Source organism: Octopus bimaculoides, chromosome 8, assembly GCF_046866305.1.
Source record: "Octopus bimaculoides isolate indiv1 chromosome 8, ASM4686630v1, whole genome shotgun sequence".
In the NCBI taxonomy this organism is placed as follows: Eukaryota; Metazoa; Mollusca; class Cephalopoda; order Octopoda; family Octopodidae; genus Octopus; species Octopus bimaculoides.
The window spans coordinates 47866961-47881719 of record NC_142935.1 but is presented as its reverse complement, the minus strand read 5'-3'; the positions used below and the strand labels follow the sequence as shown (position 1 = coordinate 47881719).

Genomic DNA, 14759 nt, shown 5'->3' with positions numbered 1-14759 from the left:
TTTGTATATCCATGTGTCTGTTAGTGATGTATTCATTACAACTGTCTGATGAATGGGAAAGTGAAACTCTGAGTAACAGTCTGTGAAAATTTTTGTGGCTTTAACAAAAAATATGTTACTCTACTTTTGGTATTCAAGAACTAATTCTTTCCACCTTGTTTTGCATTTATATGCTTACTCAAGTATACAAACACTGCACACATATACACACACACACACATATGCTTACGTATTTGTTCATATGTGTAGCTCCAATTTGTAAATTTATCTTTAAAATATTTATATTTTTATTGACCACAGGGGGCTAGACATAGTAGGGATAAACAAGTACAGACAAAGGAATTAAGTCGATTACTTTGACTCCAATGGGTAACTGGTAGAGATTTAATCGACCCCGAAAGGATGAAAGGCAAAGTCGACCTCGACGGAATTTGAACTCAGAACGTAACAGCAGACGGAATACCGATTTCTTTATTACCCATAAAGGTCTATACAAAAATTTTTAAGACATCACAAAACATAAAGACAGTACAAAACGCAAACATAAAATCGAGGTCATTAAAATAAAATGATAATATGCAAGAATGAATAAAATGAGACGCAATGTACACTCGATCCCCGAAGTCGGGTGGTTACATTTATCCAGTTTTTCACTTTACTTAAACATTATGTATACATTTTAACGGTTTTGCAACTCAAAAAATTGAAATACTCGCGTTATTTTTCTTCCATTAATCACTGTTACTTCCGTCCTTAACTGCAAATAATCAGTTCTAGCGCGTGGTGTCTCCACCAACCATACCCGTTTCGTTATTATATTTTTACCAAGTTCTTTTATGTACTCCCAGTAGTTTTCCTCATGTATCAAAATGCATTTCTCAGGCATCTTCACTCTTATTATTTCCTCCAACCTCTCGACTTTTTTCTCCATCTGCTCGCAATTCTCGTACTTTATCAAAAACCCCTTGTATTTTACATCTTTACCTTTTTCTCCTCCTCTTCTTGTACATTATTAGTTTCTGGATTTTTTTATCTCTTTTGTTTTTTTTTTGTTTTCTGTTGACCGTTCCTTTGACTTATTTTTCCTTCGCTTTTTAGGGTTAGTAGCTCCATTTTCGTTCTTCTCCTTTGTTTTCTCTGTTTCACACTTCTGTCTCTCTTTCATTTCCTCAGTGTGGTCTACAATGTTTTCCTCCTCTGCTTGTGCTTTCTCTTGCTGTGGTTGTGTGAACTCATATAGGGGGCATTTGGTCTTCATATGACCTCTTTCCCCGCATATGTAGCAATTTTGTTTCCTTCCCTCAACTACAACATTTAACGTTCTCTCATCCTCCACTTCTATCTGGTAGGGAATTCTTTCTATGTCCTCGAATGTGGCAAAAAGCCACATTTCGAGTCCAAATCCCCACCATTTGCGCACTTTTGATTTCGCCACTGGTCCCAATTCCGGCTCCTCCTTCGTTGCGGCCAGCACTGTTGCAACCAACCACTCTGGTTTAATTTCTGGTGTAACTCTGGGAATACGTATTTTCACACTTCTTCTTCCTCTATAACTTGGTAGTTATGCTATTTTTTCACTTCTTAAAATGTTGGTCGCATGCTTGGTTGCCTCTTCTATAGTGGCGAACCTCACCTCAACCGTACCGAACTTTCTTCCTGACTTCATTGACAATTTCACCCAGGCACTCCTCGAGTTCCTCTTCCGTCACCATTTCAATTTTACAGGTTTCGACAGCCTGTGTACGATACACAACTGTCCTCGGAATATTTTCTTCTTTAGTCTCTTGGGGGAGGGGCACAATTTGTATGAGTCTCCATCAAATTCCTGCTTCTGGTCACCTCCTCCATATCCAACTTGATTAACTTGGTTTCTAGCGGCACTGGCTTCCTCACCGCAATGGTCTTGGCGTAGCTCTCCATACTGGAGACACTACCACTTGCCATAGCTGGGAAAAATTGCAGCAGCTCGCGTGAAACGTAACCGTAATAATTCCACAAAAATCACAATTATTCACCGACACAGTTTTCACAAAGTAACACAACAGTATTCACAAGAATTCACAGAGCCGTTATACCGCGAAGCAGTTCGACCGGCGTGCTAACGATCCCTGCCAGTTCGCCGCCCTTAGCTTTAAAAATATTGCAAACTGGAAAAAACCATAACTACTACTACTGCTGCTTCTGCTGTTGCTGCTGCTACTACTACTACTACTATTATTACTGGTGTTGTTACTGCTGCTTAGCAAGAGTTGTGTTTGCAACAGTAACTATAACATATGATGGACTCTCTGGAATCTGTAGTGACACCAATTTCTATCATGGTGTATTGAAAACATTTGATTTATAAAGGCTTATCACGTTCAGCTGTAGTGATTGATTAATATACCTATCATGTGAGTGTTTAGACATTTTTTGAGACCTGTATTCTGATTGGCTGAGTGCTGCATGGCAACTAGATTGAAGGTCTAATCACGTTGTGTGTAGCATATTTCCGTATGTGTTCCCTATATGTTCAGGAGTCTTTTATTTTTCTCCATAAATTGGTGTGACAAATTATTTACGAGTCAGCAGGGTGAGAGTTTTTCAGTAAAGCGTATTATACAGATCCTGCCGTTTCCCAGGAAAATTAATATATAATGGAGCCCATGTAACCAACGACAAACCAAGCTGAATTATCAAAATGATGAAAGAACAACAACTGAATTTATAATGTTTCTTGCTTTGATCCACTGTGCCACTTAACAGAGGAACAAAGTCCCACATTTATTTTAAAGTTAGTTTCCTTTGTTACTTCTACGAATGAACACATAATATATATTCTACAATGATATACAATATACATGATTCTATAGCAAAATCATGGGTGACTTTACAAAGATCAATGAAGATTCATGTATACGTAGACATATACATACATACCAGCACACACATCACAGTTTGCAAAATATGATTTAGACGAAACTTTTCCACCTACAAAAACACATACAGGCTCTCTCTCTCTCTCTTCTCTCTCTCTCTCTCTCTCTCTCTCTCTCTCTCTCTCTCTCTCTCTCTCTCTCTCTCTCTCTCTCTCTCTCTCTCTCTCTCTCTCTATATATATATATATATATATATATATATATATATATATATATATATATATATATATATAATATGTGACAGTTAGTTGGTTGTCATAATAAAACTCAGTATTTCGGATGTCGGGGCGGTTGTCTGCTCCGGCATCTCGTCAGACAAACAAGAATGCTATGAATATGACCGTTAAATAAAGGGAAATTACTATGACAATGACCGTTATTAAGACAAACAAAAGAGATATAAAAATGACCGTTAGATAAAGGGAAATTACCCGAATAAGGAGAAAGTAAAATTATTCAAAGAAGGTAAAACCATGCTCATATATCTTTTTACATCTATGCATGCACACATTTAATAACCACAGCGACCAAGATTCAACTGCGGTATTTTGGACAAATATAATTTTCTAGAGAATCAATTCGACTCACATATCTTTCCACAAACTAGGCAGACAGAAATTCTATAGAATCCCATTTGATGGACCGTATCTGTAATTCATAGACACAACCTTGTCTCATACTCTTTTATGTTGATTCTGTCTAAGAATTACATTACGTGTAGATGTGTTTTGTGAAACACTCAGCCATTCATACTTTAGGTCAATGGGCAAATAATTCTGTTGATTGAGCAATTGAAAACTCATCACCAGACCAGTGAAGAAGCAGGTGTGCTTGTGTGTGTATGTATATATACATATATATCTATCTATCTATCTATCTATCTATCTATCTTATATATATATATATATATATATATATATATATATATATATCTTTTATGTTTCAGTCACTTGACTGCAGCCAGGCTGGGGCACCGCCTTGAAGGGTTTTAGTTGAACAAATCAGTCCCAGCATATTTTTAAAACCTGGTCCTTATTCTATCAATCACTTTCGTCAGACCTCTAAGTTATGGAAACGTAAACACACCACACTGGTTGTCAAGAGGTGGTGGGCGACACAAATACACACACACATATATACATATATAAATAGATAAACGGACAGACACGCACACCTATATATATATATATATATATATATATATCATCATCGTTTAACATCCGTTTTCCATGCTAGCATGGATTGGACAATTTGACAGAGGACTGGTGAAACCAGATGGCTACATCAGGCTTCAATATGATTTGGCAGAGTTTCTACAGCTGGATGCCCTTCCTAACGCCAACCACTCCGAGAATGTAGTGGTTGCTTTTACGTGCCACCGGCACGAAGGCCAATCAGGCGGTACTGGCAACGGCCACGCTCAAAATGGTGTATTTTATGTGCCACCCGCACAAGAGCCAGTCCAGGGGCACTGGCAACGATCTCGCTCGAAAGTCCTTACAAATGCCAGAAATGCGACGCTGGGCACAGGTGCCATCACGATTTCGCTTTCGCTTGCCCCAACAGGTCTTCGCAAGCTGAGTTTCGTGTCCAATGAAGGAGACGACGTTGGCATGGGTGCCAGTCGTCGAATTTAGTTCGATTTCCATTTCACTTGCCTCAACAGGTCTTTGCAAGCGGAGTTGAGTGTCCAATGAAGGAAAGGTACACATAAGTGGGCTGGCTACACCCCTGGCAGAGACCTTGAATTTAGGTCTCACTTGGCTTGCCGGGTCTTCTCACGCACAGCATATTTCCAAAGGTCTCGGTCAGAAGTCATCGCCTCGGTGAGCCCTAATGTTCGCAGGTCTTGCCTTCGAACATTGGGGATGGTGTATACCTACTTTTAAAGACAGTCAGGTGTGCAATTTGGTGCTTACTTATTCCACCAAAATTCATAACTTTCTGGCAATACATTCTTTTTAAAACTATATATCTCATTTTTAGCCTCTTATTTCTTTTTTATCTAAATACTTATTGTTTTTGTATTTTTAAAAAAATACTTTTCCAATATTGACATTTTTATTTTCTCAGTATTTTTTTTCAACATAACATTGTTTTGTTTTTTACTAATTTTTTTTTTTTGCCTTTTTGGCTGTCTTTGAGAAATATCAAAATAGCCTCAAGATATCAATCTGATATAAAGATGCTTCATAGCGAGACACCATTTCCTCTACGGTGACTCAAATGTAGTTCCTCAACTTCTGATTATTTACCATAGTCTATTTTATGTTATATGCCTATTTGAATTTCTTTTTCCTGAATGACTGCTTTTACTGTAACATATATATATATATATATATATATATATATATATATATATATATATATATATATATATATATATATATATATATACCTACCTTCATCCATATCTCCACCAACACCACTATCATTATCATCATTCACAGCTCATGCGTGCTGTTCAAAGACAAACATAATCCTAAAGAATCTCTCAATTCATCTCTCCAATACTATATGTTTTTTCAATATTCACTTCAGTGGCATCCAATATGTTATTTCCATTTCTCAGTCTTTCACCTCACAGACACATTATGTGACCATACTAGTTCCACTTAAAACTTTCTTTGTTTCTTTTTTTTTTATATTCACAATGAATTTTGCTGTGTTTTCCATGTTTTCTTCTTCATTTTTTTTCAACTTACTAGCTTTTTATATGGTATTTTTTCAGATACCAAAATGACTGCAATGATCTGATACTGTGGATGCAGGCATTATCCAATAACCTAAACTCTCTAATAAACAAGCCCATAAGGTAAACTCTATGCAATCTCTTGACCTACTAGAAATAACAGTCAATTTTCCTTGAGCTCACACTTTGTCATTTTAAGCAGTGAAGAGCACATTGGAATAAGATGCCCTGGCAACAGAAAAATACACAATGGAATATCCTTAGTCATAGATTTGCTCAATCAGGGATGACATTTAAATCAATGACATTACCAATAACTTTTTAGTATAAGATATATATCATATCATTCTCAAACATTATCATCTTCATCAACATCATCATTTAACGTCTGTTGTCCATGCTGGCATGGGTTGGGCAGTTTGACTGGGTTGTCATGCTGGAAGGCTGTGCCAGGCTCCAGTCTGATCCCTATAATCAAGATCCACAGTTAATCCACAGTTAACATACATATTTTCCTGCCCTGTATATGCATACATATATACATATATATATATATATATATATATATATATATATGTATACACACACACACACACACACACACACACACACACATATATACACACAAGAGTAAGCACATAAATGTGAAACAAGGTGGAAAAAATAGTACTCAAACACCAGAGGTAGAGTAATATGCTTCAGTAATAAAGCTGCAATTCCTGTCCTGGCAGGAACATGAAACTCTGAGTAACAGTTTTTCTGATGTCTTTTGCAGCTTTATTAATAAAGTATATATATATATATATATATATATATATATATATATATATATATATATATATATACATACATTATTTACATTACTTACATTTGACAGATATTTGTCCTCATCTTGTTTCTTGTTAACATGTTTCGGGTGATAAACTTTCCAGCCTTCATCAGGTGCCTTGGCGGAAATTTCGAACCTGGGTTCTCATTCCTGAGGTATTTTTCGATGTTATTATCATCATTCATCATCATCATCATCATTTAACGTCCGCTTTCTATGCTAGCATGGGTTGTACGATTTGACTGAGGACTGGCGAACCAGATGGCTGCACCAGGCTCCAGTCTGATCTGGCAGAGTTTCTACAGCTGTATGCCCTTCCTAACACCAACCACTCCGAGAGTGTAGTGGGTGCTTTTACGTGCCACCGGCACGAAGGCCAGTCAGGCGGTACTGGCAACGGCCATGCTCAAATGGTGTTTTTTATGTGCCACCTGCACAGGAGTGGGGTGGGGGCAGCCGATTAGATTGACCGCAGTTTGCAACTGGTACTTAATTTATCGATTCTGAAAGGATGAAAGATAAAGTCGACCTCGGCAGAATTTGAACTCAGAACGTAAAGACAGACGAAATATTATGAAGCATTTTGCCTGGCATGCTGACATTTCTGTCAGCTCGCTGCCTTAGAAAAGCCAAATGTTAAAAGTGTTCATATACTTCTAAACTTTGACGATTAGCTAATCCTTACCATGAATTATAAGTGCTTGTTGTGACTTCAATAATATGTAATTTCATGATATTACATTACTTATTATTGTAGTTATCAGGGCTGAGGTGCACATGCCCACCTCAAGGAAAGAAGTACGCCCTTCTAAGTAATGTTATTACGCCCTTTTCTCCTGCAATTGTATTCCCTTCTGACCTTGTGTTCTCTCTTCAAAAATTTCATGGAATTTTGCCTGGTTATTATGTTAGATCTTAGGTCTATCATGAGTCTACTAGTTCATTTGGCTGGATCTTAATATGGTTTCTATGTGTATAAACAAGATAGTGTATAAGACTCAACCTTGATTAGAACACCAGGCCAATATAAGTTATACCCCAGCTATTACGGGTACTCATTTCCAGCTGAGGAGATTGGAGCAATATGAAATAAAATGCTTCGCAAAAAAACAAAAACTAAAAAAGTGTACCACACAATCTTGGAATTGAAACCATGATTTTATGATTATGAAACTTTAGGCCCTAACCACTAGGCCACATGCACCCAAACCTGTAAGTTGCAATGAATTACTATTGTGTATATTATTGAATTTTTGAAAGATATGCTAGATGTACCATGCATTATTGGAAGCAACCCAAAACACTTGAAGAATTACAGCAATGATTGGCATGTTGAGGCGTTTTGAATATGAGTCTCATCTGACAGTTTGGTCGAATGGGATGCCAAAAAAGTCAAGAACTACATGGTTAGTAGACTGGTTTTATGTAGCTTCAGTAAGAATACAAAATCAAGAAGAAAATCTATAACAGCTGGAAAGCTTACATGTGACAGATTTATATGCTATCCAATTGAAGATTAATATTTCAACTATTAGATATTGCCAAACAAGGTGTGAGAAGTAACATGCACACACACATACATACACATATCTATGACCACAGCCTAAGGGCTAAGACATAGAAAAGAATATGTATATATCATTTATGATAAAAGAATTGTAAAAAGAGTCATTATAACTCCATGGAGATATAAGCTTGAGAGCCAACATCCTTAAGTTCAATATGGTCAATCATTGCTGATTATGTAAACTGAAGTAAAAATTGAAAATATTTACAGCTTTTCAGGATTTTCAGACTATTTTGTAGTAGGTCATTTATTTCTATTTATGCTCCCTTTTCAAGCCTAGCCAGGCTCATGGGCCCTGGTTTCCTGGTTTCTATGGTGTATGTGTTCTCCCCAGCTTGACGGGATGCCAGTCCATCGCAGCTACTCAAGAAACAAGAAGAAAGAATAAGAGAAAGTTGGGGGCGAAAGAGTACAACAGGGGTCGCCACCACTCCCTGCCGGAGCCTCATGGAGCTTCACTCAATAAACACACACAACGCCCGGTCTGGGAATCAAAGCCGCGATCCTCTGGCCACGAGCCCGCTGCCCTAACCATTGGGCCATTGTGCCTCCACAGTAGGTCATTAATGGTGAGTAAAATATTGAAGTCCTGTGATTAACTTCCATCATTGTCATCATCATCGTCGTCATTATCATCATCATAATCATCATCCTTGCCATCATCAGCATGGTGTCAGTGGGTACAGAATGGATAGGCTTCATGATTAAATGTTTTGTAGTATTCACTTTTGTTTCTCTGCATTCTGAGTTCAAATCCCACCAAGTTATCTTCTGTTTTTTTTGTCATCGTTGTTGGGTCTGGAATTGAATACCAGTCGAGAACTGATGCTAGTTAACTCAGCTGCACCTCTTTCTAAACATCTGGTCATGAAACAAAATTAGAAACCATAACTAAATATTGCTTTTATTATCAACATCTGATGAAGTAGGTCCACACATTAGCAAATTCAGCCTCAGCTGCTCTAGTCTGCTTTGTCTCAGTGTCCGCCTTAGTGGATCCAGTGCTGGTGACACGTAAAAAGCACCAACCGATCATGACTGATGCCGGTACCCCCCTGACTGGCTCTTATGCTGGTGGCATGTAAAAAGCACCCACTATACTCTCAGAGTGGTTGGTGTTAGGAAGGGTACTCAGCTGTAGAAACTCTACCTGACCAGATCAGAGCCTGGTGCAGATGCTGGCTCTCCAGACCTCAGTCAAACCATCCGACCCATGCCAGCATGGAAAACGCACGTTAATCAATGATGATGATGAATCTGTATAGGAGGAACTTTAAGCAATAGATGAAACCAATTTGAACTCGAAATATTGAATCACTCGACTAGTTGCAGCTGAATTAGCCAATGTGTGGGTCTACTTCATCAGATGTTGATAATAAAAACAACAATTATTTGTAATTTTGTTTTATGGCCACACGTTTAGAAAGAGATGCAGCTGAGTTAATTAGTTTCAATTCTTGATAGTATTCAATTCTCGACAGAGCAACGATGACAAAACGAAAAAAAAAAAATATGACTTGGTGGGATTTGAACTCAGAATGCAGAGAAACAACACTGAACACTATGAAGCATTTAGTCATGAAGTCTATCCGTTTTATACCCACTGAAACCATGCTGATGATGGCAACGATGATGAATGATGATGACGACAATGATGATAATGATGGGGACAGTGATGATGATGATGGTAATGACAACGACAACGAAGACAGTGATGCCATAATGATGATGATGATGATGACTATGATGATGCTGATCATGATGAGGATGTTGAGAATAATGACGATGATGATGATGATGATGACTGTGATGATAACAATGATGGAAGTTAATCACATGGCTTGAATATTTTACTTTTTTCATTCCATAAATCTAAGTCGTTTCGTCTATGTTCTAATTTTTTTTTTTTTTTTTTCTGTTTTTATCTTGAAGATCTTCCAAGATATTGGAAAGACATTTAATTTTCCAGAAATGTTTGTCCAACCATGTCAGCAAAAGAAATCTTGTTGATTGTGATGATGATGATGATAATGATGGTGATGATGATGATGACGATAATGATGATAATGGTAATAGCGACAAGTAGAAAAATGATGGAAAAGATAAAATGAAGCAATGATGATGACCATGATGACGAGGATGATGATGATGATGATGGCGATGACGAAGTCAAGATTATGATGATGATGATGACAACGATGGTGGCGATGATGATGGTGATGATGATGATGATGATGATGATGACGAGGATGATGATGGCGATGACGAAGTCAAGTTTATGATGATGATGATGACGATGATGATGATGGTGGTGATGGCGAAGACAGGATGATGATGATGATGGCAATGACAAAAACAAGGATGATGATGACGTAAAGGATGATGATGATGATGATGACGAAGACGACGACGACAAGGATGATAATGATGATGACGATGATGATATTTGTTTAATATTTGAATTGTTGATGAAGATTGTTGGAGAGATTCTGAAGAAAATGCTACTTCGAATTACGTGGTTAAAACATTCCAGCTAACTGCGCCTCCCACACAAGAAAAGGATGATAATTTCTACCTCGCAAAAAGTACTCCAGCTCCTTCTTTAAAGCAAATATCCCTGTCAGTTGTTAAGAATTTGATTTTGAAGATGGATTTTTTCCTGATATAATATAAAAATAATAATTTTTTTTACCATAGATACAATGTTCAAGGTTATATATTTTGGGAGAGATTATAGTCTGTTCTTTTATCAACCCCAAGTTTTAGCTGGTATTTATTTTATTGATTTGTGGAGGCGCAATGGCCCAGTGGTTAGGGCAGCAGACTCGCGGTCATAGGATCGTGGTTTCAATTCCCAGACCGGGTGTTTATTGAACGAAAACACCTAAAAGCTCCACGAGACTCCGGCAGGGGATGGTGGCGAACCCTGCTGTACTCTTTCACCACAACATCCTCTCACTCTTACTTCCTGTTTCTGTTGTGCCTGTAATTCAAAGGGTCAACTTTGTCACACTGTGTCACACTGAATATCCCCGAGAAATACGTTAAGGGTACACGTGTCTGTGGAGTGCTCAGCCGCTTGCACGTTAATTTCATGAGCAGGCTGTTCCATTGATCGGATCAACTGGAACCCTCGACGTCCTAAGCGACAGAGTGCCAACACATTTTATTGATTTACCCAATAACAATGATAGATTAAGGCAAGTCCAGCAAGATTTGAATACAAATTTATTTTCCAACACTACCAAGTTTGCCTTCCATATATTGTAATGATAATTATGCTGATCTTTTTTGATATTTGTATACAGACAGTGCAGGTGATGGTAATTTACCAATCTTCTTTTATGTCCTGGTCTGTTTGATTTTTTGAAGTTTTCCAATTCTTTATTCAGCATATTTTGAGCTTACATGTTTGTATCACATTGCAAGAATTAAGTCCAAACTTCTAGCACCACAGTCAAAAGAAATGAGAATATGGCACTGCCACTCAGTTGGCTACAATAATGAGGACTCCAGTTGATCTGATCCATGAAACAGTCTGCTTGTGAAATTAACATGCAAGTGGCTGAGCACTCCACAGACATGTGTGCCATTAAGGTAATTCTCAGGAACATTCAGCGTGACACAGAGTGCGACAAGGATGGCCCTTTGAAATGCAGTTACAATTCATTTTTGCCAGCTGAGTGAACTGGAGCAACGTGAAAAATAAAGTGTCTTGCTCAAGGACTCAACACACTGCCATGAATTGAACTTGCAGCCTTATGATTCTCAATGGATACCCCTAACCACTAAGCCACACACCTTTGAAATAGGTATAACATCTTTATAGAAGTACTTGGGAAAATTTCTAGTCCAGCATTTTGCAGTCTCTGCCTATGTAGGTCCCATATGGTGTCTTCTCCTTGCAAAGTTGTTAATAGATATATTTTCATAAATTGTTTAAATCTGTTTTTCTGTTTTTCCTATTTTTTAACCAAGTTTAAACTTAGGCACCTCTATGTGTTTTTCTTCAAATATCAGTTATACAACTACCCATCAAATGGAGACATTTTCTTATCTCTTTTCTTGATAACTTTCTAACTATGCCTTATTTTTTTCAAGTTATTCCTACATTAGCAGTAGAGTTTGCACACAGGGAAGAATACTGTTCAACTATTCACAAGATGTTAATGTTTTTTTATAAGGATGGTGATGGGTAGAATTAGTAAAGCAATCAAGAGAAGTAATTTGGGGGAATTTAATTATTTCTCATTATCTTGAAAATTATAGTTTTGCCAGGAACAGTTTTACCAGATATCCTTCTAAGGAGTTCAATAAATATGTCCCAATCAGGTACTGGAGTCTATTAAACTTTTCTATGAAGCAACAAAACAAAATGTTTCATTTTTTCACAGAATTGATGTTGTACCCAGTTTAATCATCCTTCTTATTATGGTGTAATAAGGAGCATTTTGCATGTTCTGTACAAAGCCTTTATGTTTGTAAATAATTCCTCATCTAAAATCCTAGTGTTTATGTCTGAATCAATCACATTGGCTTTGTCTATTGTGAAGTGACAACAAAACATGCTGGCAATATCTCATCAGTGAAGATGAAAATGAGACTGTGAAGGTCTAGAAACTTTGATGAGAGAAATAGGAATTGTGTTATTTCAAACAGCAAGAAACACATTCAAAAAATTGAGAGGAAAAAGAAACATTGAAAAATATAAAACTAGAAGAGCACCCACTACACTCTCGGAGTGGTTGGTGTTAGGAAGGGCATCCAGCCGTAGAAACTCTGCCAGATCAGATTGAAGCCTGGTATAGCCATCTGGTACACCAGTCCTCAGTCAAATCATCCAACCCATGCTAGCATGGAGGGCAGACGTTAAACGATGATGATGATGATGATCTCTTCTTACTTTGCATTGCAGGCTCTCCACATTATTCTTGCAGAACATGGTGAACATGTTTTCTGCACCAAATCTACTCCCAGTTAACTTCAAGTTTATTCTTTTATTCTTTTATTCCTTTCTTGTTTCAGTCATTTGACTACAGCCACGCTGGAGCACCCCTTTCAAAGGGTTGTAGTCTTTTTTGCTGAACTGCTAGATTATGGGAATGCAAACATACAAACTCTGGTTGTCAAATAGTGATGGGGGACAAACACTGACATAAAGACACACACATGCAAATATATACATACATGCATGCATACATATATATATTCTTTTATTTGTTTCAGTCATTTGACTGCAGCCATGCAAGAGCACCACCTTTAGTGAAGCAAATCGACCACAGGACTTATTCTTTGTAAGCCTAGAACTTATTCTATCGGTCTCTTTTGCCGAACTGCTAAGTTACAGGAATGTAAGCACACCAAATCAGTTGTCAAGTAATGTTGGAGGGACACACAACATAAACATATATATATATATATATATATATGTATATATATACATATATATACGACAGGCTTCTTTCAGTTTCCGTCTACCAAATCTACTAACAAGGCTTTGATATACTAAAAGAGACTTGCCCAAGGTGCTAAGCAGTGGGAATGAACCTGGAAACATGTGGTTGAAAAAGAAAACTTTTTAGGCAAGGTTTGTACTCAATTTTTTTATTGCCAAGATTCCCAAGGATCCAATGATAATTAGGAGTTTCATGACCTTGCTAGCTTCTTCATTCCAGGACTTGAGTATTTCTTACTTTAAGTTAGTATAATGCCCTAATATTTCCTTTCCTTTCTTTTCTTTTCATTCTGGTCCCAAATCAGCATGCATTGTCAATTACAATAAAATATATTATTCCTTCTTTTCAATAATGATAATATCTGGTCTATTGTGTTCTATTTTTCTTTTGGTCTATATAGGAAAGTTCCACAACTACTCACACCATCATTTTTGAGGATCTGCATTTCTATTCCCACAAAATGGTTATAGATGTTTTGTGCCAACAAAGAAAATTTTCTGCAAAATTTCCAGTGTATTGTTGCAGCAATCTTATATCTACACTCTTTGTACTCTGATACAATGTGAGCTATGGTCTCATCTGAATTATATTATTAAACATATTGTGTTTGGGTGAGCAGCCTCGATATATCTTGCATTTGATACAAGCTCCCCTTAGGCTCTGTTCCTGATATAATAATAATGTGCAATAGAAAAATGTAGGCTGTTTGGTGAAAAGGGGAGAAAATGAGTGGCATGTGACCAGCCAGTGCACAAAGCTAATGCAGAAAGAATAGAAGTAATGCCATGATAACATTGCAAAAATCATTCATTGGAAGTTATGCAAAAAATACTGTCTTGAAAGAGCAAACCAGTGGTATGAGCATAAACAGACAGTGCTGTAGAAAATGACCACACCATGGTTTTATGGGATTTTTAGTACAATGGGACCATGAAATTGAACATCACAAACCAGATATTATTATGATTAACAAAGTCAGCAAACAATATTTGATTCTAAAAGTGGCTTGTCTGGTTGAATAAGGTTTGTGACAAAAAAGTTGAAGAAGATTGAAAGTTATGAATTACTATCATGGGAATAAAACATTTGTAAGCAATAGAAAGGGTTGAGGTCAATCTAGTTGTTGTTGGGGCAATAGGTACCTCAAGCACTGAAAATATTTTGCTACTTAGCTTGACACTTCTCATCCCCAAGCTTTCAGTCAAACTGCAACATCCCTTATCCTTCACTCATCCCAGGACGCTGGATGTGTCTCAGCAAGTGACTGTAATGAACATGCAGATTAAAAGTAGATAAT

At 37.2% G+C, this 14759-nt stretch overlaps 1 long non-coding RNA gene across 1 annotated transcript; it reads left to right on the top strand.

Moving 5' to 3' along the window:
* The first annotated feature begins 559 nt into the window (after positions 1-559).
* LOC149134395 (uncharacterized) lies at positions 560-14759 on the top strand. The gene is made up of 3 exons (XR_016242766.1): positions 560-2773; positions 5650-5733; positions 13863-14759. It is a non-coding gene; the product is annotated as an uncharacterized LOC149134395 (long non-coding RNA).